General features: G+C 46.8%; 1 long non-coding RNA gene across 2 annotated transcripts in view; it reads right to left on the bottom strand.

Moving 5' to 3' along the window:
* Positions 1 to 18,310, bottom strand: part of LOC141276694 (uncharacterized) — a 39,683-nt gene extending 21,373 nt beyond the window's left edge. For both annotated transcript variants that reach the window (XR_012326658.1, XR_012326657.1), the window contains exons 1-2: positions 18,017 to 18,310; positions 17,430 to 17,584 (exon numbers count right to left, since the gene is read on the bottom strand). This is a non-coding gene — a long non-coding RNA (uncharacterized lncRNA). The remainder of the gene's footprint in view (positions 1 to 17,429; positions 17,585 to 18,016) is intronic.
* Positions 18,311 to 24,071: the final 5,761 nt, after the last annotated feature.

Below are 24,071 nucleotides of genomic sequence, written 5' to 3'. Positions count from 1 at the left end.
TATCAAGTATCTTTTCCGACCACAACGCTATGAGACTCGATATCAATTACAGGAGAAGATCTGTAAAAAATACAAACACATGGAGGCTAAACAATACACTACTTAATAACGAAGTGATCACTGAAGAAATCAAAGAGGAAATCAAAAAATACCTAGAAAGAAATGACAATGGAGACACGACGACTCCAAATCTATGCGATGCAGCAAAAGCAGTTCTAAGAGGGAAGTTTATAGCAATACAATCTTACCTTAAGAAACAGGAAACATCTCGAATAAACAACCTAACCTTGCACCTAAAGCAATTAGAGAAAGAAGAACAAAAAAACCCCAAAGTTAGCAGGAGGAAAGAAATCATAAAAATCAGATCAGAAATAAATGAAAAAGAAATGAAGGAAACGATAGCAAAGATCAATAAAACTAAAAGCTGGTTCTTTGAAAGGATAAACAAAATTGATAAACCATTAGCCAGACTCATCAAGAAAAAAAGGAAGAAGACTCAAATCAATAGAATTAGAAATGAAAAAGGAGAAGTAACAACTGACACTGCAGAAATACAAAAGATCATGAGAGATTACTACAAGCAACTCTATGCCAATAAAATGGACAACCTGGAAGAAATGGACAAATTCTTAGAAAGGCACAACCTGCCAAGACTGAATCAGGAAGAAATAGAAAATATGAACAGACCAATCACAAGCACTGAAATTGAAACTGTGATTAAAAATCTTCCAACAAGCAAAAACCCAGGACCAGATGGCTTCACAGGCGAATTCTATCAAACATTTAGAGAAGAGCTATCACCTATCCTTCTCAGACTCTTCCAAAATATAGCAGAGGGAGGAACACTCCCCAACTCATTCTACGAGGCCACCATCACCCTGATACCAAAACCAGACAAGGATGTCACAAAGAAAGAAAACTACAGGCCAATATCACTGATGAACATAGATGCAAAGATCCTCAACAAAATACTAGCAAACAGAATCCAACAGCATATTAAACGGATCATACACATGATCAAGTGGGGTTTATTCCAGGAATGCAAGGATTCTTCAATATACGCAAATCAATCAACGTGATACACCATATTAACAAATTGAAGGAGAAAAACCATAGGATCATCTCAATAGATGCAGAGAAAGCTTTTGACAAAATTCAACACCAATTTATGATAAAAACCCTGCAGAAAGTAGGCATAGAGGGAACTTTCCTCAACATAATAAAGGCCATATATGACAAACCCACAGCCAACATCGTCCTCAATGGTGAAAAACTGAAAGCATTTCCACTAAGATCAGGAACAAGACAAGGTTGCCCACTCTCACCACTCTTATTCAACATAGTTTTGGAAGTTTTAGCCACAGCAATCAGAGAAGAAAAGGAAATAAAAGGAATCCAAATCGGAAAAGAAGAAGTAAAGCTGTCACTGTTTGCAGATGACATGATACTATACATAGAGAATCCTAAAGATGCTACCAGAAAACTACTAGAGCTAATCAATGAATTTGGTAAAGTAGCAGGATACAAAATTAATGCACAGAAATCTCTGGCATTCCTATACACTAAGGATGAAAAATCTGAAAGTGAAATCAAGAAAACACTCCCATTTACCATTGCAACAAAAAGAATAAAATACCTAGGAATAAACCTACCTAAGGAGACAAAAGACCTGAACTCAGAAAATTATAAGACACTGATGAAAGAAATTAAAGATGATACAAATAGATGGAGAGATATACCATGTTCTTGGATTGGAAGAATCAACATTGTGAAAATGACTCTACTACCCAAAGCAATCTACAGATTCAATGCAATCCCTATGAAACTACCACTGGCATTTTTCACAGAACTAGAACAAAAAATTTCACAATTTGTATGGAAACACAAAAGACCCCGAATAGCCAAAGCAATCTTGAGAACGAAAAATGGAGCTGTAGGAATCAGGCTTCCTGACTTCAGACTATACTACAAAGCTACAGTAATGAAGACAGTATGGTACTGCCACAAAAACAGAAATATAGATCAATGGAACAGGATAGAAAGCCCAGAGATAAACCCACGCACATATGGTCACCTTTCTTTGACAAAGGAGGCAGAAATGTACAGTGGAGAAAGGACAGCCTATTCAATAAGTGGTGCTGGGAAAACTGGACAGCTACATGTAAAAGTATGAGATTAGATCACTCCCTAACACCATACACAAAAATAAGCTCAAAATGGATCAAAGACCTAAATGTAAGGCCAGAAACTATCAAACTCTTAGAGGAAAACATAGGCAGAACACTATGACATAAATCACAGCAAGGTCCTTTTTGACCCACCTCCTAGAGAAATGGAAATAAAAACAAAAGTAAACAAATGGGACCTAATGAAACTTCAAAGCTTTTGTGCAGCAAAGGAAACCATAAAGAAGACCAAAAGACAACCCTCAGAATGGGAGAAAATATTTGCAAATGAAGCAACTGACAAAGGATTAATCTCCAAAATTTATAAGCAGCTCATGCAGCTTAATAACAAAAAAACAAACCACCCAATCCAAAAATGGGCAGAAGACCTAAATAGACATTTCTCCAAAGAAGATATACAGAGTGCCAACAAACACATGAAAGAATGCTCAACATCACTAATCATTAGAGAAATACAAATCAAAACTACAATGAGATATCATCTCACACCAGTCAGAATGGCCATCATCAAAAAATCTAGAAACAGTAAATGCTGGAGAGGGTGTGGAGAAAAGGGAACCCTCTTACACTGTTGGTGGGAATGTAAATTGATACAGCCACTGTGGAGAACAGTATGGAGGTTCCTTAAAAAGCTACAAATAGAACTACCATATGACCCAGCAATCCCACTACTGGGCATATACCCTGAGAAAACCATAATTCAAAAAGAGTCATGTACCAAAATGTTCATTGCAGCTCTATTTACAATAGCCCAGAGATGGAAACAACCTAAGTGTCCATCATCGGATGAATGGATAAAGAAGATGTGGCACATATATACAATGGAATATTACTCAGCCATAAAAAGAGACGAAATTGAGCTATTTGTAATGAGGTGGATAGACCTAGAGTCTGTCATACAGAGTGAAGTAAGTCAGAAAGAGAGAGACAAATACCGTATGCTAACACATATATATGGAATTTAAGGAAAAAAAAATGTCATGAAAAACCTAGGAGTGAAACAGGAATAAAGACACAGACTTACTAGAGAATGGACTTGAGGCTATGGAGAGGGGGAAGGGTAAACGGTGACAAAGCGATAAAGAGGCATGGACATATATACACTACCAAACGTAAGGTAGATAGCTAGTGGGAAGCAGCCGAATAGCACAGGGAGATCGGCTCGGTGCTTTGTGACCGCCTGGAGGGGTGGGATAGGGAGGGTGGGAGGGAGGGAGACGCAAGCGGGAAGAGATATGGGAATATATGTATATATATAACTGATTCATTTTGTTGTGAAGCTGAAACTAACATACCATTGTAAAGCAATTATACTCCAATAAAGATGTTAAAAAAAAAAAAAGAGTCATGTACCACAGTGTTCACTGCCACACTATTTACAATAGCCAGGACATGGAAGCAACCTAAGTGTCTGTCGACAGATGACTGAATAAAGAAGATGTAGCCCATATATACAATGGAATATTACTCAGCCATATAAAGAAACGAAATTGAGTTATTTGTAATGAGGAAGATGGACCTGGAGTCTGTCATACAGAGTGAAATAAGTCAGAAAAATACCATATGCTAACACGTATATATGGCATCTAAAAAAAAATGGTTCTGATGAACCTAGGGGCAGGACAGGAATAAAGACACAGACGTAAAGAATGGACTTGAGGACACCGGGAGGGGGAAAGGTAAGCTGGGAGGAAGTGAGAGAATAGCATGGACATATATACACTACCAAATGTAAAATATATAGCTAGTGGGAAGCAGCTGCATAGCACAGGGAGATCAGCTCGGTGCTTTGTGACCACCTAGAGGGGTGGGATAGGGAGGGTGGGAGGGAGGCACAAGAGGGGGGCGATATCGGGATATATGTATACACATAGCTGATTCACTGTTACACAGCAGCAACTAACACGACACTGTAAAGCAATTATACTCCAATAAAGTTGTTTAAAAAGAAGAGTGGATATATAACTGATTCATTTTGCTGTACAGCAGAAACTAACACAATATTGTAATCAACTATACTCCAAAAAAACTAATTTTAAAAAACGGAAGTGACAGAATTCCACAATGCATTTAGAAAGTAATTAAAACACATGTAATAATAATGGTTATATAAGTGTGCATGCAAGCTACTTGACAAAAGTGTTATTTAAGGCAACAGGTGTGATAGCTGTTCTCTAATGCATTAAGAGAAGTTTTTAGAAACAAATACAATAAGAGTGGTTATAGTACTATGTGCATGTTACTTTGAGAGGAATGTTATTTCAAGGAATGCATGTGATAGCCTTGTAGTAATGCATTTTGAGAAATATTTTAAAACACATGGAATAATGATAGCTATAAGAGTGCAACCCATTTGCTACATTAAAAAGCTGTGTTATTTAAGGGAATGATTGTGATATCCACTCTGTAATGAACTTAGAGCAGTGTTTAGAAAGACATGTAATAAAGATGGTTATTAGAGTGCTACATATCAGCTTCACTGAAAAGAGTGTTATTTCAGAGAATGCATATGATAGACATTCTATAACGCATCGAGAGAAATGTTTAAAAACACATGGAATAATGGTTAAAACAGTGAAACCTGCTTGCTACACAGAGAAGAGAGTTGTTTAAGGAATTGGATTTGAAAGACATTCTGTAATGCATTTAGAGAATTGTTGAAAAACCTATGTAGGAAAATGTTTAAAAGACTGCTATGTACAAGCTACTTTGACCAGAGTGTTATACCAGGGAATGGATGATATAAACATTCTTAATGCATTTAGAGAAGTGTTTAATGCCCTTTGATAATCTCCTCTGCTTGCTTCCTTTGCTCGTTATGTATTAAAAATGGTTATATTAGCGTTCTGTGTCAGATACTTTGACAGAAGTGACGTTTCTATCTCTAGCAGCACGACAAGAAGGAGCCAGCCAGTCACAGGTCCGGAGATACTCAGCACAGAAGAATGCACAGCTGTGTAGAGGCACGGAAGCAGAATGTATCTGGCCAGAGATGAATTTAGTAAGGAGGCCAGTGTGGCTGGAAGGGGGCGTGGGCGGAGAGTAGGGGAGAAGAGTATGGGGCGGGCGTGGCCCGCTGTGTAATGACTGAATTAGTGATCTGTTGCTATGGGACAACATTTCCCAATGCTGCTGGCTTGAGCAACAAACATTTATTATCGCAGGTTTCTGGGACCAGGAATCGAGCGTGGCTCAGCTGGAAGCTTCTGCCAGGGTCTCCCAGGAGGTTTGGGGCTGTGAACAAAACTGAGTCAGGATCTGACCTCACTGAAGGAGCAGTATAAAGAGGCAGTTTGGACTGAAGTTCTGAGTTCTCCTCTGTCTGTTGCTTTCCTCAGTTCTGGGCCATGTGGGCCTCTCCAGATAGCAAGGGACCAGACAGAGGGCAGGAGGGAGAGACAGAAGGGGAGAAAGAGAAAGAGAGAAACAGAGAGAGAGACAGGGAAGGAGGGAGGTTAGACACTGACTGTTGACAACCAAACCTTGGAAGTGACCTTGTATCACTTCGCCACCTTCCATGGAATAGAATGGGACACTAAGTCCTGTCCACACTCAAAAGTAAGAGATGACACAAGGATGTGTTCACCAGGACGTGGGGACCACGGGGGTCCCTCCATGAGTGGAGAAGGGGGAGGCCCTGAGAGCCTTACTGCCTTGCCCAGAACCACAGACTGCCAATAGGCAGAGCCAGGTATGAACCCAATTCTGTTTCCTCAAAGCTGGGGCCTGGCTGCACCCAGGTTCTCTCAGGGGCTCTGGAAAAGGCTGTGCTGGTATAGTTAGAGAAGATATGGAGATGGCATGGGGAAGAGGGACAGCATTTTGCAGCCTAGATGGGTATCTGGCAACTTCTTCTCCTAGGAGGTGCCTATGTCACGGGAACCCTGAGTGAACCCCTGTCCACACCACAACCAGGGAAGAGGGATCTAGAGACAGCTCTATGCTGAGTTTAGTTCTTATACTTCTGAATCTATCTCTCACTGGACAGTTGAAAACTGAGGTCCATAAACACACAGGGACTACCGCAGGGCCCACAACAGGCAGCGTCCAAGAGTAAGGGTGTGTTATGACCCTCTAGGCCAGGCTCAGACCCCTCCCATAGGGATTGCTTCGGTAATGAGAAACCCTAAGATCTTGGTAAGTTCTTGTCCATTTTCTCCCTATCGGTGGAGGGTGGGGGTGGGCATTTTCTACTGGGCATTCAGGGAGTGAACACTGGCAAATACACACACACACAGTGACATTAGACTGTGGTGTCAGAAGAGCAACAGACGCAGGGAGGTGACAAGAGAAAGAAAAAAGGGTTTGCAGGCACTCCCAACATGTGATACCACTCCTCCACTTGCATAGATATTATTCCACATATGCCTGAGGACATCCCTAGAAGTACAGGCCACAATAGTCTCCATTGCACAGACAGGGAAACAGAAAGGTCCTGAGAGACACAGTGACTTATCCAGGATGGAGAACAGGTAGAATGGGGAATTGAGTCTGGAACCCAGGTCTGCCTCCTCAGAGCTGCGCACAGACCCTCCCCGGGAGCGGTGGAGAAGGCTGTGAGGTGTGACTGTGTGAGGTATGGGGTTGCATGGAGAAGGGGTGAGCCGTCGGCAGCCCAGAGGGCTGTGTGTAGCGGTGTTATCTGAGGAGGGGATTCAAGTAAGGGGATTCAAGTAAGGGGATTCACTTCCAGGAAGTGAAGTCACCTCCTTGGCAATAGACCCCAACAGAACTCTGAGTCCCGGGAGCCAGGCACACACGTTCTAGCGACAGCCCCACAGCCGGCTCACTTGGCTGGAGACGCTTCACAGAGACGGATGTTCTCCTGCTGTGTCCTGACTTCCCAGGGTTTCTGCTTCAGGAAACCCGAGTGGGAGGTTTCTCAGATGCGTTAGACGGTTCAATGCTTAACCTGGATGACTCTGGTCCTTTACCAGGAGGTCCCTAAGGGAACACAAGGTGGCCTAGAGCAGGCCAGTCCAGGCCCGGCCGCGTCTGGGAGCCCTCCCCGGGCAGCCTCACGTCCCCGCATCTCCATGGGGGGGAAGGGGGACTTGAGGGGAGGGCTGTAATGGGGGAGGGATGAGCTTGGGGCCGTTAGCCATTAGTCGTCCTGCTCCACCACCGGTCAGCATCGCAGTGGTCCCCACAGCCGCAGTCTCCCTGGGTCACAGGCCACAGGACCTGGCCCCCATTTGCGCACTCACCCTCTTCACCAGCACAGTCACCATGTTACTGAATGCCAAGTCCATGTGCCCAACGCACGGTGAGGCCAAACGATACCAAAACATCAGAGTTCGGAGCAGAGAAAGGTTTACTGCAGGGCCATGCAAGGAGACGGGTGGCTCATGCCTTAAAAACCCCGAACTCCCCAAAAGCTTTCGGCGAAGCCCTTTTACAGGAAAGGTGAGGGAGAGGCGTGGTTAGCTGTTGCAGACTTCTTGGCGTCAGATCCTTTGTTCTTGAGGTCAGGTCATGGTCAGGTCACGATGTTCCTTTAAACCTCCACCAAAACAAATGTTACTCTCTGTTCTGACAAGGAAGGGGAAGGTCCCAAGGCTCAGCTTTCGCCCTCCAAGGTCCAGGCCCTGGCTAAGAGGAGGGGGTCCCTGCATGGGCCGCTTAACCCTGCCCCAGAGCGTTCGTCCAGCACCCAGTCTGGGTGTTCCCGCCAGTGCCCAGGTCTGGCTGAAGAGGCAGATCTCAGCTGGCGGTGCCCTTAGGGCTGAGTCCCCAGACCCTGCCCAGCCGTCATCACTGAGGGAGCCAGGCACCCAGCACCCAGCCTTCCCTTTGGCTTTTCATTTAAACTGGAGAGAATCTTCTGTATAAGATCAATAGTAAATACCAATCAGGTTATTAACAATTGTCCTTCCCAGCTCACAGCAATTGTCCTTTTTGAGAATAACCCGAACCACAGAGGTGGACCTTAAGTAATGATGGGCCATGTCCTTGCAACTTAACCCTGACCTCTGGCCACCTCCTAGCCGTAGACAACTGATCTAAAGCTGTACCAATTTTCGAAACTTGGAGAGACTGAAGCTGGCTGAAGCTGTTACCTTAAGGCAGTGTCCATGTACTCATGGACTGTGACCCATGGAGACTACCACCGCCATTAGGTCGTAGAAACGGGAATGGTGGAGAGGTGCACTGCTGCTTCAAGGCCTGGGCCTGGCCAGTGGGCAGCTGTGGCGAGGGCTCTGGAGCTCTGCAGGACACAGCCCTCAGCCTGTCCCCAGGTCCCCAGCTCGCCCACTAGCCCGAGGCCGGAGGCCCCAGAGGGCCCCGGGGAGAAGGCTGGGATCTGTCTCTCATGGCGCCCAGCTGCAAGGACCACTGCGAGGCTGACTGTGGGTAGAGCAGGACCTCTAACCACCAAGCTAACGGTCTTGCGCTAACAGCTGCATGCCCACTCCGTCCCTGTTACATCCTGCGAGGGCGCTGCAGGGGCCTGGACAGCAGCCGAGCTGAAGGGTTCACACTGTCCAACAGCAGATGCTGGGCGTGTGGCTGGGCACAAGCCAGCACCTCAGGCCCCACGCCCACACACCGAACGGCCCCTGTACTGGGGTGGAGGGCCATCTTGGGGGTCAAATCCTGGGTCCTAGTGGGGCAGCCCCGGCCAGCCCACCTGTCCAGGTATGTGCAGCCGCACCTTGGAGAGGGCTTGGTAGGAGCCAGCAGGCCGGACATGCAGGCAGCTGCATCATCGCCTGTGGGGCCGTTTAGTCCCCACCCCAACCTCGGGAGGGCAAACGCCCGCGCTTCATGGCCTCCCCTTGCTCCCAGTGGCGACCCTACCGCAGCCACACTGGGCCTCCACATGTCCGAGCGGACGAGCCCGCGCCGGGGCCGTGACCACCTCTGTTCCAGCCATGCGGGGCAGCCACCCATGAGGTAGCCACCATGGCTCGTGAAAGCTCCAGGACAGCTGCACCCTTAGCCGGCAGCGACGGCCCACCTGCTACCTTGAGTAGCGACAACGGGAGAGGCAACCTCTGGCCCAGGCTCACACCAGCTGCCCGGCAGGCGCCACATGAGCCTGGTCTGACACCGTGGGATGCTCCTTGAGCCCCTTCTCTGGCTGTTACCTTTAAGAGTATTACACTTTCAGATTAAAAAGTTGCAGAACAGAGAATAGTATCTGTTTTGTTGGAGGTTTGCAGGAACATCGTGACCTGACCGTGACTTGACCTACATAGACAGCTAAAAGAAAAAAAGATTTCTGCACCAAGAAGTTCTCCACAACCAAACACCGGCTGCCTTTCTGGTATAAAAGAAGTCTGAATTCTGACTGGGGAAATATGGTTCTTTGAGACACTAGTCTGCCATCTTCTCGGTCTGCTGGCTTTCTGAATAAAGCCATTATTCCTTGCCCTAACACTTTGTCTCCCGACTTATTGGCCTGTCATGCAGCGAGCAGGACAAGCTCGGACTTGCTATCAATTCTGGTGAGCCAGCCAGCAGCCTCGCTGCTTGTGGCCAGACAGCCCGGGTTGGGAAATTTGGGGGTAAGGCCCTAGCTAGCAGCTGCCGGGACCACTTATCCTGAGGATCTTCCCTTCAAAATTCCCTGCAGTGGCACTGGCTGCCCTGGGGCCTGGCAGCTGGAGCAAGTGATTGAATTTGGGAGTCGATGGGCTCCGTACAGTAGGGTAGGTCACTCCAGTGTGTACAGCCGAGAACATTCTCCCCCGCTCAATTAGGGCTTTTTCTGTAAGGTAAAGGCCATCTTGTTTTGCATTTGATTGGGGTACCCTGTTGGAGAGGAGAATTATTGTGGGAACCTGTTCGTTTGCTATTGTTTTGTGTTCATTCAGGATGGAATTTGTTTGTGGTTGTGGTATTGGAATTTATGCCTTCTGTGTTTTGTTGCTCTTGAACTTGTAAACATAGGAAACGCTCCATCTGTCCCTAAGGAAAGCTCTTTGGGGCGTATCTCAAATAAATGGGCAAAATACAGCTGTGGGCCTATGACTAAGAAAGAGATAATATTCTATTGTAAGAGTTTGTGGCCCCAATATATGTTAGGATCAGGAGAGCAATGGCCCTTGAATGGCTCAATTATTATACGATCTTGCATTTAGAACTGTCTTGTGAAAGAGCAGGTAAAAATGATGAGATTCCATAGGTAGAAGCATTTATGTTATTCATCAGGAGGAAAAAAGTCAGATGGCTGCCACCTTATGATGCAGCAGTCTAAAAGGAAAACCAAGGGAAAATCTGTTCTACAAGAGGGAGAGGGAGAAAGTGAGACTGAGGACATGTTATTTCAAAACGTAAACCCTCTCTGACCAAGCCGGCTCCCCCACTGGCCCAGCCAGCTGCACCAGCAGTTGTTCTGACCACCCCCATGCCACCAGTATATGTCCTCCTTTACCAATTCCTATTTCCCCTACTTATGGGGATCAGTTAGAAGTTTCTACGTTAACCCCTGGGGCACAGGGGCCTGCTTTGGTATCACCATCGAAGACCCGACAGGGCACCCAATTTGGACCGGGAGCCACTTCTGGATTGGGGCAATTTCCCTTGCGCCAATACCCCACAGAAGGCCTTAATGCAAATGGCCAGCCAGCTGGGTTTCTATGAATGCACAATCCATTCTCAACTTCAGATCTGTTTAATTGGAAAGACCATAACCCTGCTTACTGAGAGGACCCCCTCCACGTGACTGAACTTTTCACTTCTATCTTTGCCACTCACCATCCCCCCGGGGTGGACATTCACACGGTGATGAATATGATTCTTACTGGGGATGAAAGGAGGATGGTCACTGGCTAGCAAGGAAGCACACCAGCTTCATCCAGCAGATCCAAATGGAACTCCAGAAGCAAGTCGGGCGGTTCCTACTGCTGAGCCTGACTGGGATCCTAATAATGGAGATATACCGCATCTAGAGCATTATAGGAAGTGTATCTTAGTGGGTCTCCAAAAGGGGTACCTAGGCAAAAGAGCTTAAGCAAAATTCAGGAGATACACCAAAACTCCAATGAGGATCCATGAGACTTTCTAGAAAGAATTTATCAAGCTTATAGATGCTACACTGATGCAGACCCTGAGGTCCCAAAAATATGAGAATGGGAAATATGACCTTCATTGGGCAAAGTGCCCCAGATGTAAGAAGAAAATTACAAAAATCAGATGGTGCATTTGGAATGAACCCTTCTCAATTGGTAGATGTTGCTTTTAAAGTGTTCAGCAACAGGGAATAATGACAGAGGAAGATGATGCAAAATGGAATTCCACTTTTCTGGCAGCAGCATTAGACTCCCGGAAGGTGAGTAACCCCAACAGAGGTAAGCCACCATTGGGGAGGGAACAATGTGCTTACTATAAGGAGGAAGGGCATTGGAAAAAAGATTGCCCTAGGCTAAAAATTAAGACGGGAAACAATAAAAGAAAGACGGGAACCTTTTATATGGTAGAAAGAGAGGAACACTCTGATGATGAATGAAGAGAACCAGGGGCTCCCTTGGACTTGAGGTGTCCAATTCCAGTTTCCCCATAGGAGCCCCAAGTAACTTTGACTGTGGGAGACAAGTTGATTGACTTTCTGATAGATGCGGGTGCAACGTATGCTGTGGTAAACACCAAGGTGGCACAGAAAACATCTCAATCCATCCTGGTCATGGGAGTTTCTGGGCAAGTACAAAATCGTTCTCTCTTACAGCCTCTAGAATGCCAATTAGGGGACCTCACCCTGAAACACAGTTTCTTATATATGCCAGCGTGTCGATCCCTCTTTTGGGCCAAGATCTCCTTTGTAAATTAAATGTTCAAGTAACTTTTTCACCGGAACAGCTTGACATCAGGGTCCCATTGAAGCACATTTTAAGCCTACAGAGGGCACTCGTGGCCACCCCAGAAAAGGAGACAGAGCTCTTTCCCCCCGAAGTCTATGAAAAGATAAGGCCAGAAGTATGGGCTGACGGCACCCCAGGGAAGGCCAAAAATGCATGTCCAATACAAATCCCGTTAAAAAGGACCCCGGGACACCTAATCTAAAACAATATCCTCTGAGGCAAGAGGCCCAAAAGGGAATTGAGACAATCCTAAAAAAGTTTTCGGGAAAAGGACTAATTAAACCTTGCAGGTCCCCGTATAAGACCCCTATTCTCCCAGTCAAAAAGCCAAACTCAGCAGAGTATCACTTCGTCTAAGACTTGAGGGCTATTAATGAAATAGTCCAAGATTTGCTCCCTGTGGTACCTGAGCCATACACTCTGTTCACAACGATTCTGGGGGATACAGGTGGTGCTCAGTTTTGGACTTGAAAGGTACTTCTTTTCTGCATTCCTATTGCAGAAGAATCACAGCAGCTATTTGCTTTTGAATGGCAGGACCCAGAAACACAGGTAGTCCAACAGTATTGTTGGACAGTCCTGCCTCAAGGATTTAAGAATTCCCCTACCGTGTTTGGGGAAATGTTGGCTAGGGACCTTAGAAACTTAATATTGGATGAAAGACTCGTACTCCAAAATGTGGACAATTTGCTCATAGCGAGCCCTACATGTGTAAGTGTCTACAAAATACCATCAGAACCCTGAACTATCTGGCCAACAATGGATATAAGGTTTCCCAGAAAAAGGCCCAAATATGTAAGCAACAAGTCATGTATCTGGACTTTGTCCTTCCCCAAGGACAGCAGGATCTTTTGCCTGATAGAAAACAGGTAACTGCAGGCTTGGGAACACCCAAGACTCGCAGACAGCCGAAGGGGTTTCTGGGAATGACAGGGTTCTGTCGGATTTGGATCCCGAACTGTGGGCCCATAGAAAGCCCCTCTATGAGACTTTAAAGGGACATGATCTTGAGTCCCTTACTTGGACTAAAGTAAGCTTCAAACAGCCTTTGAAACAATAAAAACAAAGTCAGTCTTAGCCCTGGCTTTGGGACTGCCAGACTTAAAGAAACCTTTCAAATTGTATGTACATGAGAGACAAGGCATAAGTCTCGGCGTGTTATTTCAAACTCTGGGGAATATCCCTCTACCTGTTTCCTACTTCTCAAAACAACCCGAACAGACTTAAGGGATGGCCCCTCTGCCTTCAAGTTGTAGCAGCTACTTGTGACATACTTCAGGAAACTCAGAAGTTTACCCAGAGGCAACCCACCATTGTGTATGTCCCTCACCATGTTCTTTCTTTACTGGAACAAAAAGGGGGCTATTGGTTGACTTCTGGGAGAATGGGAAAGTACCAAGCCATTCTCTTCGACAATTTCAATGTAAGACTTCAGGTCACTTCAGCCCCAAATCGAGCCACAATGCTCCCAATTAACGCTGCACAGCCCCCAGAGCACAAATGCCTACCCGTCATCGAGCTAGTACACTCTAGCAGACCGGACTTAAGCGATTAACCCTCGGCTGGGCCAGATATGGAACTGTTTACCGATGGAAGCAGCTTCATGGACCAAGGTAGGTGACGTGCTGGGTATGCGGTGGTCACCCTTAGAAAGAGCCCTGTCCCCAGGTAGCTCAGCCCAGAACGCAGAAATCATTGCTCTGACAAGAGCCCTACTACTCACTGAAGGAGAGTGAGTAAATATATACACAGACTCACTACGCATTCTCCGTGATGCATGCTCACGGGGCAATCTGGAAAGAAAGGGGGCTCCTCACTTCAAACAGTAAAGACATAAAGCACACTTCTTAAATCCTGTCACCATTAGAAGCAGCCCACAAGCCCTCACCATTGGCCATAATGCACTGCCCAGGCCACCGAAAGGGTGAAGCTCATATAATAAAAGGCAACTGGTTAGCTGACCAAGCTGCAGAGAAGGCAGCAAAGGAAGGCAATTATCAAGCAGTAACAGGGTCACTTCTCCTGCAGATCGACTTGTCAAAATACCAGGAGGCTCAGATTAGTTAAAGCCCTCCTTAAGGAAAGTATCCCCTGATGTGGACTGCCTAATACCTTTCACAGTGATAATGGGCCTGCTTTTGTCTCTAGCATAACCCAACAAGTGTCTAAAGCACTGCAAATTGGAAGCTACATTCATCCTGGAGACCACAATCAACAGGAAAAACCAAGATAATGAATTATACGTTAAAAAGGAGCACTGCTAAAATATGCCGAGACTAATTTAACTTGGGATAAGGCTTTGCCAGTTGCCATGCTACGGATCAGAGTGGCTCCCAGAAGCAGGCCTAAATTAAGCCTCTTTGAAATACTGTATGGTAGGCCATTCCAGATGTCTCCTCTGTTCCACCCCAAGGGAAAAATGTGTTCACGGTGGGCAGGAATGAGACCTGCATGGTGTGGAGCGTCCAGGCAGGCAGGCTGGAGAAGCTGGTGGGAAACCTGGTGCCTGCCTTCCTGGGCGGCGCCCCCTCCGACCTCCCCACATTCCTGGGCACCTACAGGGCTTTCCCTACCACCCAGCAGATGCTGGACCTTCTCTTCACAAGGTGAGCACTTTTTCCCGATGGGACATTGGTGACTCGGCCACCTTCTAGCTGTGACATGTGGGAATGTCACTCCACCTCTCTGAGCCTCAGCTGGCCCCTCTGCACACTAGGGTAAAGAGAGGACCAGCCCCCTACGGTGACTGTAGAGACCAGCGGGTCCTTCACGGAAAGTGCTTTCTGGGGACCTGGCCTGTGGAAAGGTCTGCTGGAGGGACCGTGGTTGTGCTAATTCATCATGTCCCTCCTCCCCATGAGGAAGCCTCCACCTCAGTTGTCACTGTGCCTCTCACCTTGGGATGAACGTATTTCCCATGTGCAAGGTGATGAGTGATTCTATTAGGGGTGCCCTGTCCTGGGTGGGTGAGAGCAGGGATCCTTGGGGCCGAGCAGTGGGGCCCCAGGCCACTCAGATGTGTGCGATGGGGCTGGTGGGGCTCATTCATTCTTCACATATAGAGGAAGGCCCACTAGGTGCAGGCGCTTTTCTAGGAACACCCATCATTTAACGCATCGAGCAGACAGCAGTCCTGCCCTCCAGGGCTTCCATTCTAGTTTGGAGTCAGACAGTCACACTAGACCTCACAACCAGGGCTACCCTAGGAGCACAGTGTGGAAGGAAATGCCCGGTCTCTGACTCAGCTGCCCAACTGACTCCCTCCAGGGCCGTGTCCTCCATGCTGGGCACCTGGCTGTACCATTACCCTGAGCATTTCCACCAGCCCCCAGAATTTCCCCGCCTGAAGATGCTTCTGGCTTACACAGAGCTCAGCATGCCTGGCTCAGACCTGGAGCAGCAAGCCCGCCTTCTCCTGGCACAGCTGGAGCACCTGGAGCCCCCTGAGGCAGAGGGTGATGGTGAGGGGGACTCAGGGTGGGTGACGGGGGGCGAGTGGGGAGGGGAAGGGGTGGAGCCACACAGAACAGAGTTTCCCGAGGCTGGAACTGGGCCTCTGAGGAGACTCAGATCACTGTTTCCCCAGACTGCAGTCTGGGAAGACTTCCTGGGGGTGGCATCTTGGATTGAGACTTCCCTGATAGGCAGTGAGAAGTTTCCTATCTTTGGAGGCACTGGAAAAGCAGTCCTATTGATGATATTTTCTCTTCTTGGAGCTACAGCACCAGCTCCAGAACAAGCTCTGGAAACATATCAAGACCTAGAGCCAGCAACACCTCTACTGCCCACTACAGCTCCAGAGCCAGAGCAAGCTCAAGCCACAGCTATTGTTCAAGCTCAAGAGCCAGAATATGCATTACTGCCAGCTCCTCAGCCAGAACTAGAGAATGGTCATTCATGCCCTAGCTCTCATTTAAGCCACAGGTTATCAACTTATTTCCAAGATCTACTGCAGTGATTTACAACAGAACAAACAACCAAGCAAACGAATGAAAACCCAGTATGGCCCATCTGCCCCCCACGGAAATGTTTATGATTCAAAGGCATAAGCTCTATATTATATCCATAGATATTACAATATATAGTTATATATATTATAACTATCCAAAGAGTAATACTTTTATCTCTGAGTAAGAGCACAGAATTTCAGAAAATACGCAACGTGCATCAAAGAAAATAATCATTCCTCCTTTAGTCACCTTCCTGGTATCCAAGATCAAGATCCGTGATGGGGGAGACAATGTTTGCTTTCCCACAGTCAGAATACGTTCGCTAGCACACCCTCTCTCTCGATTACTCTTACCATCAAACCAGCCAGTTTCTATGTCAGTCTTTCTGTCTCTGTCTCTGATTCCCTCCTTCTACCTGTCTTTGTCTGTCTGTTTTCCTCCCTCTCTATTTCTGTCTCTCTCCTCTGACTCTCACTTGCTCTCTTTTGCCTTTTTGCCTCATGGATGCCTGAGTAATGTTTCTCTGTCTCTCTTAAGTCACCTTAGGCAGTACTGTTTCGTAACATACAGTACATTGGCAAGTGCCCCTGTCAAAAACTCACTAAACCCAGATGACAATAACTAAAATCCCATGCTGCCTGGGAAGTACTCATTTACAGTTATTTACCTCTTAGTGGATACATGCCACAGTCATTTCTAGGTCAAGACACACTGATGTACCCGATCCCCATCTTTGAAATGTGCGCCATTGACTTCAACAGTGAAATGACGCGCTTACTTCCTCATTACTGAAGACCAAAGAGCAACGTGTGTTCATTTTTCAGTCATTTCTGAATGTTGTGTGTGGATAATTAGATAAACCAAGAGAACATTTCAATAGGGAAAGGCAGCCAATCTTTGTTGACGTGTTGTGATGTCCCAGGCCTTGCGCTCAAATGCTAACTCCCTTCCTTTAATTACTCCTCTCAAACCTGACCAGAGAGGAAGCCTTCACAGGTAGTTCTTTGGAGGCAAGCAATAAAGGAACAAACTCCATGGCACGACCAGCCTCATGCTTCATTGTTTCATGGACTTTTCTTTCTCACCATCCATTGGAATGGGCCTATAGCCACTCGTCTCACTCTGGCCACATGTTCCCAAGGGATGCACAATCACTGCCAGGATTTGAGTCACTGTTGTCTCAAGCACCCAGAAGAGAAGCACCGACAGAAAGAAGTACGTCCCCTCCCCAGCGTGCCCTCAAACCTGAAGTCCCTGTAGCAGACGGCACACTGGGCGTTCAAGCCATGAGAAAACCCTCATCTCGTACGCTTCCTCTAGTACGTCACTTTCACTTGTTGGGTGTTTTCATTTCGTTCACATTGCATGACACCATCTGGCTAATGCTTATAAGCAAATTTCCAGACCTTAAAGATTGACTCCAGATTGCTTAGCCCCGACTGCTTCTGGTCGTGGACCCTGAGAGAATGAATAAAGACATTCAAGTTTACCTGAACTCTGCTTTCTAGAATGCCAAGGTCTCAGGCCAGCTGTTCTCTGGTAGCTACACGAGGGTAAGGGTTCTTCTGAAGCAGTGCTTGCACAGCATCCTTTTGACATGGCTTCAAAACAAGTCTCCTTCTTCAGTCCTCTTGGGAGTCGCCTGCTGAAGAGCAAAGGGGAGAAGTCTTAGGGGGGATTCCATATAAATGCAAAACGATAGTGCCAGCCCAGCTCTTGTCTTTATGCCACGTGTAAAACTTCTGAGTCCAGAGATTATACTCCATTTTTAACTGAATGGGACACTGGGAGCTCAACATACACCTATCAGAAAAGATGACAGTCAATGTTATTGGGATCTACCAACCACTAACAAATAATCCATAGAATTACATGCAAACGAAATGCAAAGCCATAGAAAAATGGGATTTCATTCAACTGATGTAAGAATTTTTCACATATTGACTCATGGGAGGGTCATTATGGCTTACGCTAACTAGAAACGCCTGTCTTATGGCCTGTCGTACGTACATTACACATCTGCTTGAACTATTAAAAAAACACAGAATGCCTTCATCAGATTGTTTTCAATACCTACTTTCAAGATAAGGGCAAATGTCCCCTTTCTGATGATGCCCAGGCTGGTTCTCCTTGGAGGATGAGTTTCTCTTTCCAGACAGTGAGGTCATGCTGCCTAGCTGTGTACGTGCTAAACTTTCTCTCTTGAAACCTTGAAGTGACGTACTCCATATCTGACGTTTGTCCCTTGTTATGAAAAGATATACAACTGTGTTTCAGGCATTCCAACTGGAGCCAGATGGCCATGGTGGATGTGGTTTCAGACACGTTCCTGCACCATAGAGATCTTGGATTTCCTGAACTGTATCAAACTCCAGGACACCACCAGCCCTTCTAAAAGAAAAAAAACCAACAACCTGTTAAAAGCTGCCAGCTGCAAACTTATGGCCTCAAGGTCTTCCCCTGTGAGTAGGCAAGGGTTTCAGACCCCAACCAATACTAGCTTAATGACACCCTTACCTCTTGCCAGCTCCAATTATAATTCTTTAGAAATAACTCATGGAACTAAGTGCAACACTGCAGATTTTGCCTATATAAGCCGCCTCCATTTTGTACTCCAGGAGAAGACAATTCAGGTGCTTCTGGAATCTGTGTCTTCTGGGGTCTAGTTTTCAGTTTGGCAAAAATAAACTCTCTTCTATTCTTACTACAGTTGGTTTATTATTTCATTCAACACAATAGAAATTAACCACTTAAAACTGAAAACAAAACACAATAAAATAAACGACAAAAAAGAACCAAACCAACTCAAAATCCCAAACTTGGTCTACTGGAAAATAAACATACATTTTTATCAACTGAATTGAAAACATTTGAAAATTTATGTAGCATTCCATCCAATTACAGTACCAACTTTAAGAATTTTGGTAGAGAAGCCATTGATGGGCAACAGGGCTACCAACTTCCTTTTCCATTTCAAGAAAACGCCCAAGCCACTCTCAACCTTTTTCCCCAATTTATTCCTGAAACACAGCCCAATAAAATCTGTCACTGCAATCTTAATGGTCACTTATACCTTCGTTAACCCTGGAAGGGCATCAAGGCATCTGGATGATCTAACAACAAAGTCCAGATGCTGATGTATACTTACCGCTCGATGTGCTGATGAATCCATGTTGGGAGAGCCACCTGGACTGCACAGAAACTGCTGGCCAATTGTTCAGTTCGTGGAAGCACAGGACTTATACAAGTACAAGGATGCCTCACCCCTACTTATTTCAACAGCTTCCTACGGTAAACCCTCATTCAAAATTTATGACCTTGAAGGAATCCCACGAAGCAAGTGGAAATTAAATGAAAGGCAAGTTCAGAGGCTACCAGGTACTTCTGAAGGTGCCATCATCCTTTCGCCAGTACAATTTTGTTTCAGGGCTCTCTAGTTTTCACATACTCAAACAGTTTGCTTTCGGTTGCAGTCCATCACTCTGGGTTCCTCAGGATTAGGTTTGGGTGTGTTCTTTCCAAAATGAAGAGCCTAGCTTCCTTGTGTACACTGCACATATCCCTCAGCATCTCCAGAAACCCACTTCATTCCATGCCTAAGTCATTTCCTTCTTTTGAGGGTGAGATCATGATACTTTGAATACTAAGGGTGAATGGATAAGTCCAGGGTCTATCCACACATCACGGTCTTGAATCCCAACTTCTTGACAGCTTCCTGGGTGTAATCTGAAACCCACCCCATTACTCACATGCAACAGAGAGTCTGAAGAAAGGGGTAGACCACACTAGGGTAGGTAGCATATTTAACAAGCAAGGGAACTTACTTCTGAAGCTTGTCTTGGGCAGCCACAAAACGATTAGGTTTCCCACCTGTATGCCAGAACCTTAAAAAAGGTTAAATAGAGGCATTGATGGTTCAGTCAGCTATACTGTCCAAAGGTGTCAACAATACCTTGCTATCTCAAAGTTGTGTCCTTGTTAAGCTTACTTCTTGGGGAAGCCAAGCAGAATGTACATTCCAAGGACAAGGCTCGGGGGGTGGTTTGAGGTGGTTCCATTACCTGGGTCCATCTCCCAGGTCAATCTAGGTCATGTTCTCTCCATGAATTCCAACAACACATGCCCAACATCACTGAACGCTTGGTTGAGGGTAGCCCATCTCATACAAATACAATGTACTCTAAAGCAATGTTCCCTGACAGAATCCCCAAAAGGGAAATGAGACATAACTTTAATGGTTTAAGGGAAAGGAAACGAACCATCTTTAGCTGGTTACTCCTTCTCTGGTCTGGGAATGTCAGAAAATATAGAAAGGAAGGGCATGACACAACTTGTGAGAAGAAAAAGACAATTCAAATAAGGTGGGAAGTACAATGATAGCCCCACAGCATCCAAGATAGACATCGTTATACATAACACGAAAACAAAACACAGAGCCAAAGTACCGACTTACATTTAAAAAATGGTGTGTTTAAAAAAAAAGAAAAAAGAAGGCAGCAACTTAGATGATGGATGACACAGCTGTGTTTGAAAGGAATGATTTGGATGAAAAATACTACCACACCAACATTTCAGTTTAGTTTGGTCTCGTGACAATTCAAAAATTAAAAAAAATACACAAATTACCAACTTTACTGTATTCTTTTCCCACCCAGGTTTATGAAACTCAGAAATGTGGACTAGATGAAGACAAGTAAGCCTATATAGAATTGGGAATGAGAATAACTATACCAGCAATTCATTAAAATCAATTAGGTTAAAATAATGCTGATGTGAGTGTGTTTACATGTGTGTTTGTGTTTATGTACGTTTGGGAGAATGGCCACTGGCTCTACATAACCAAAACATCATATTTTAACTCCACATGCTGTTTGGTGGAAGCACGGGATTCCTCCCAAATAGGAGTTTGCTCTCCACCCTCAGATGCAGCTAGGGCTTGTTGAGAACTGCCCTACAGCACAAGCGGTTGCCTGAGGCCTCCAGCGTGGGCCCAACGACTTTCAGAAGGAGGGCCTCAACTGTAGCATCTGTGAAAGCATAAAACCCCCAACCCGGTCCAGGATCTGTGTCTCAGTTAGGGCTCCTCCATTCTGGCTGCTACATGTTTTCGCTTGTTTCTCTGTCCACTCTAAAGATGGTCATCACGTGGTACCATGGATGGCTGCCACCGGGACCAGAGCTGTCTTCAAGTCTCAGGAGAATGTCTTGAAGACACCCAGATTCTGGTCCCTTGTTCTCAGGTGCCAGAGATTGAAGGGTGATGGGACCATCTTGATGGATCAGGACAGTCTTTCTCGAGAAGGTGGAAGTTTCTGTGGATAAAATTCCCTGAAGCTTCTGATTAGATAGCTGCTCTCACCAAAGCACTGGCTGCCAGACCTCTACGAGCTCCCAACTGGACAACTCAGGTGGTAGGCTGCTTGTGAGAGCGGAGGCCTTTTTTCTGGCAGTGCCATGTGGCTTACGGGATCTTAGTTCCCTGACCAAAGATCAAACCCAGGCTCCCTGCCGTGGCAGCGTGGAGTCCCAACCACTGGACCACCAGGGAAGTCCCAGAGCAGAGGCTTTGATATGCAGAGCATCCAGGGTATCCCTAGAGAACGCAGATGTACTTCCACACAGGCCATCAGATGATGGTGCGGGCTCCAGTGCCCATCCCTGGGCTCCTCTACAGCGGGCAGCATTGGACACACAAGGGGCTAAGCCACAGCCCTTAGCTCTGTCTACAGTCTGCAGAAGTCCTGCCAGCAAAGGATCTGAATGTTTCCAGCCACCCTGATGCAGGCTTCCTCTCACTATATTGAAAGACACAATCCTTTCCACAAGGAGTCCCTTTCCAAATCTCAAGCCCCATTTGTCCTGAGGCTACTGTGTTCAGGCTCTTGTTCCAGAAGCGCTATCCCACTATGTGTGGCCATTGTAACAGAGTCTTCCTGTCAACTGAAAATAGAGGTAGATCTGTACATATAGATAAGGGGAACCGGAACGCTGGGACAAGTAAGAATTGACCAAACCACAACCAAGAAGTCAGACTGAGTTCAAAGATGTATCTGTTGAATCAGTGGAATGTCACATACAACCTGAAAATCCAAGGCACACTTTTTTTTTTTTTTGCGGTATGCGGCCCTGTCACTGTTGTGGCCTCTCCTGTTGCGGAGCACAGGCTCCGGACGCGCAGGTTCAGCGGCCATGGCTCACGGGCCCAGCCGCTCCGCGGCATGTGGGATCTTCCCGGACCGGGGCACGAACCCGTGTCCCCTGCATCGGCAGGCGGACTCTCAACCACTGCGCCACCAGGGAAGCCTCCAAGGCACACTTTTCAAAGGAAGGCAGCAGGTCCTGTTGATGCAAGAGCCTCAGAACACAGACTTTTTTCAAAATCCACATGGAAAAAGTACAGGTACATATACAGGCCCATACATACAAACATGCTAAAATGATGGAAAGAGCAAAGTTCCTATCCTTTCCTGATGGGTTAGAGATGCTATTGTACCTTTCCCCACCATTTTTTACATTGCAAATGTTCCCGGGGCAAATAATATGCAAAGTCGCCACTGTATGAAGGACTGAAGCTTTGAAGCAATCATCGCTAGTTAGAGGCTTAAGTTGCTTCCAGTCGCCAGAGCCGACATTCACAGCCATGGTAAGAGCTCACGTTCCTGGACCCACGTTTGAGCCATGTCACATCCCCTCCTCTTCTATACACCAAGCACACTTCAGATATACCTTCCCATCTTGCCAGGAAGGTAACGTGTGTGAATGAGTCCTTCTTCTACCTAATCTCCTTGACTTGTTTTGATTCCAGTTCAGGGATGGCGCAGACAGAAGAGTTGGGTCACCTTGGTCATTACAATGCTAGATTTCCTTAAGGCTTCAGGAAGGGCGCCCCTCCTGGTGTCCATGCTTCCTAAGAGCTTGTGTGGAGCTGGGCAACACTCACTGAGGCAACCAAGTGCTGCCAATAGGACAGAGGGGTTTCAAGTGAAGGATGGGTCTTCTTGCCTAGGTGCTGCTCCCGAACACTAAGGGTTGCTTGTTCCTTCTTTTTATCATTATGGCCCTGCATCCCAGGAAAGAAGGCCTGGAAGGAGCTCGGGAGAAGGTTTCCTTCCTCCTCCTAAGTCTGAGGCCCTGGTGAGCTTGGGAGCGTGTCGAGAAGAGCCTGAAATTCTTCCTTGCTGAGGGCTGCTCCCGGGATTCCCGGTGGTTCCTCTCCCCGTGCATCCGCCTTCAGGAGAGGCTGTGCCTTGCCCTGAATGTCTGAGGCTGACAAGAGTCCATCTAAGAGGCTTGATGAGCTTCCAAGTGCTGGGTGCTGGTCCAGCGGAGGAGATGTCTCTTCACCTGCGTGCCTGCTGTGGCCAGACGTGTGTCTCAGCCTGTGCAGGCTGCAGAACCCTCCATTCCTGAGGCTCCCATCTGGAGATGACAACTTGGGTCCCCTAGCGCCACCACTGCATGACTTGGGATGTGCATGGCCGAGCCCGATCCTGTAGGTGCGGCTGAGGATTGCCAAGGTCAGGCTGAGGGCAGTCTTGGAGGGGGAGTGCGGCCAGGCCAGTGTGCAGGCTGTTCTCCTGGCATGTTCCCTGGGATGGAGGCCAGAGAGCTGTGTGAACAGGTGGGAGACCCAGTCCCGGATTTGGTCCTGCTTAGGAGTGACTTGCAACTGCTCCCAGAGGTTCAGCTTCTCTCTTCCCTGCACAGCGGAGTGGGCTGCACCACCATGGACCTCAATGACGAGCCCCCATGCCCCCAGAGGGAACACGAGGAACAAAGAACGTGGGGGAGAGAAAAGGAGCTGCTGTGGCCAAGGACTGGATGCTCTCAAGCAGACTGGAGGGAGGAAAATGATGAGAGCTACTGTGGGCAGTGGACAGGTGGCTCTGGTCCCACGAAACAGTCAGAGCTAATCTGGCACTGGGGCCTTCTGCCAGTACCTTCACGGGCCCACCTCTGCTCTGCTCTGGGTGCAGAGCTCTTCAGTTCTGAAACCACATCTAGGGAAGAAGGAAGGCAGGCACGTCAGAAGTAAGACATTCCAGATCGATTTGCCCCGATCTGTCTGGCAGAGGGCAATTTCGGTTAGGCCTAATCTCAGGGGAATTTGATCTAGACCTGCAACCTGGGCC

The sequence above is a fragment of the Tursiops truncatus genome, chromosome 16, assembly GCF_011762595.2.
Source record: "Tursiops truncatus isolate mTurTru1 chromosome 16, mTurTru1.mat.Y, whole genome shotgun sequence".
NCBI classification, from domain to species: Eukaryota; Metazoa; Chordata; class Mammalia; order Artiodactyla; family Delphinidae; genus Tursiops; species Tursiops truncatus.
This window is presented reverse-complemented; position numbering and strand designations above follow the sequence as displayed.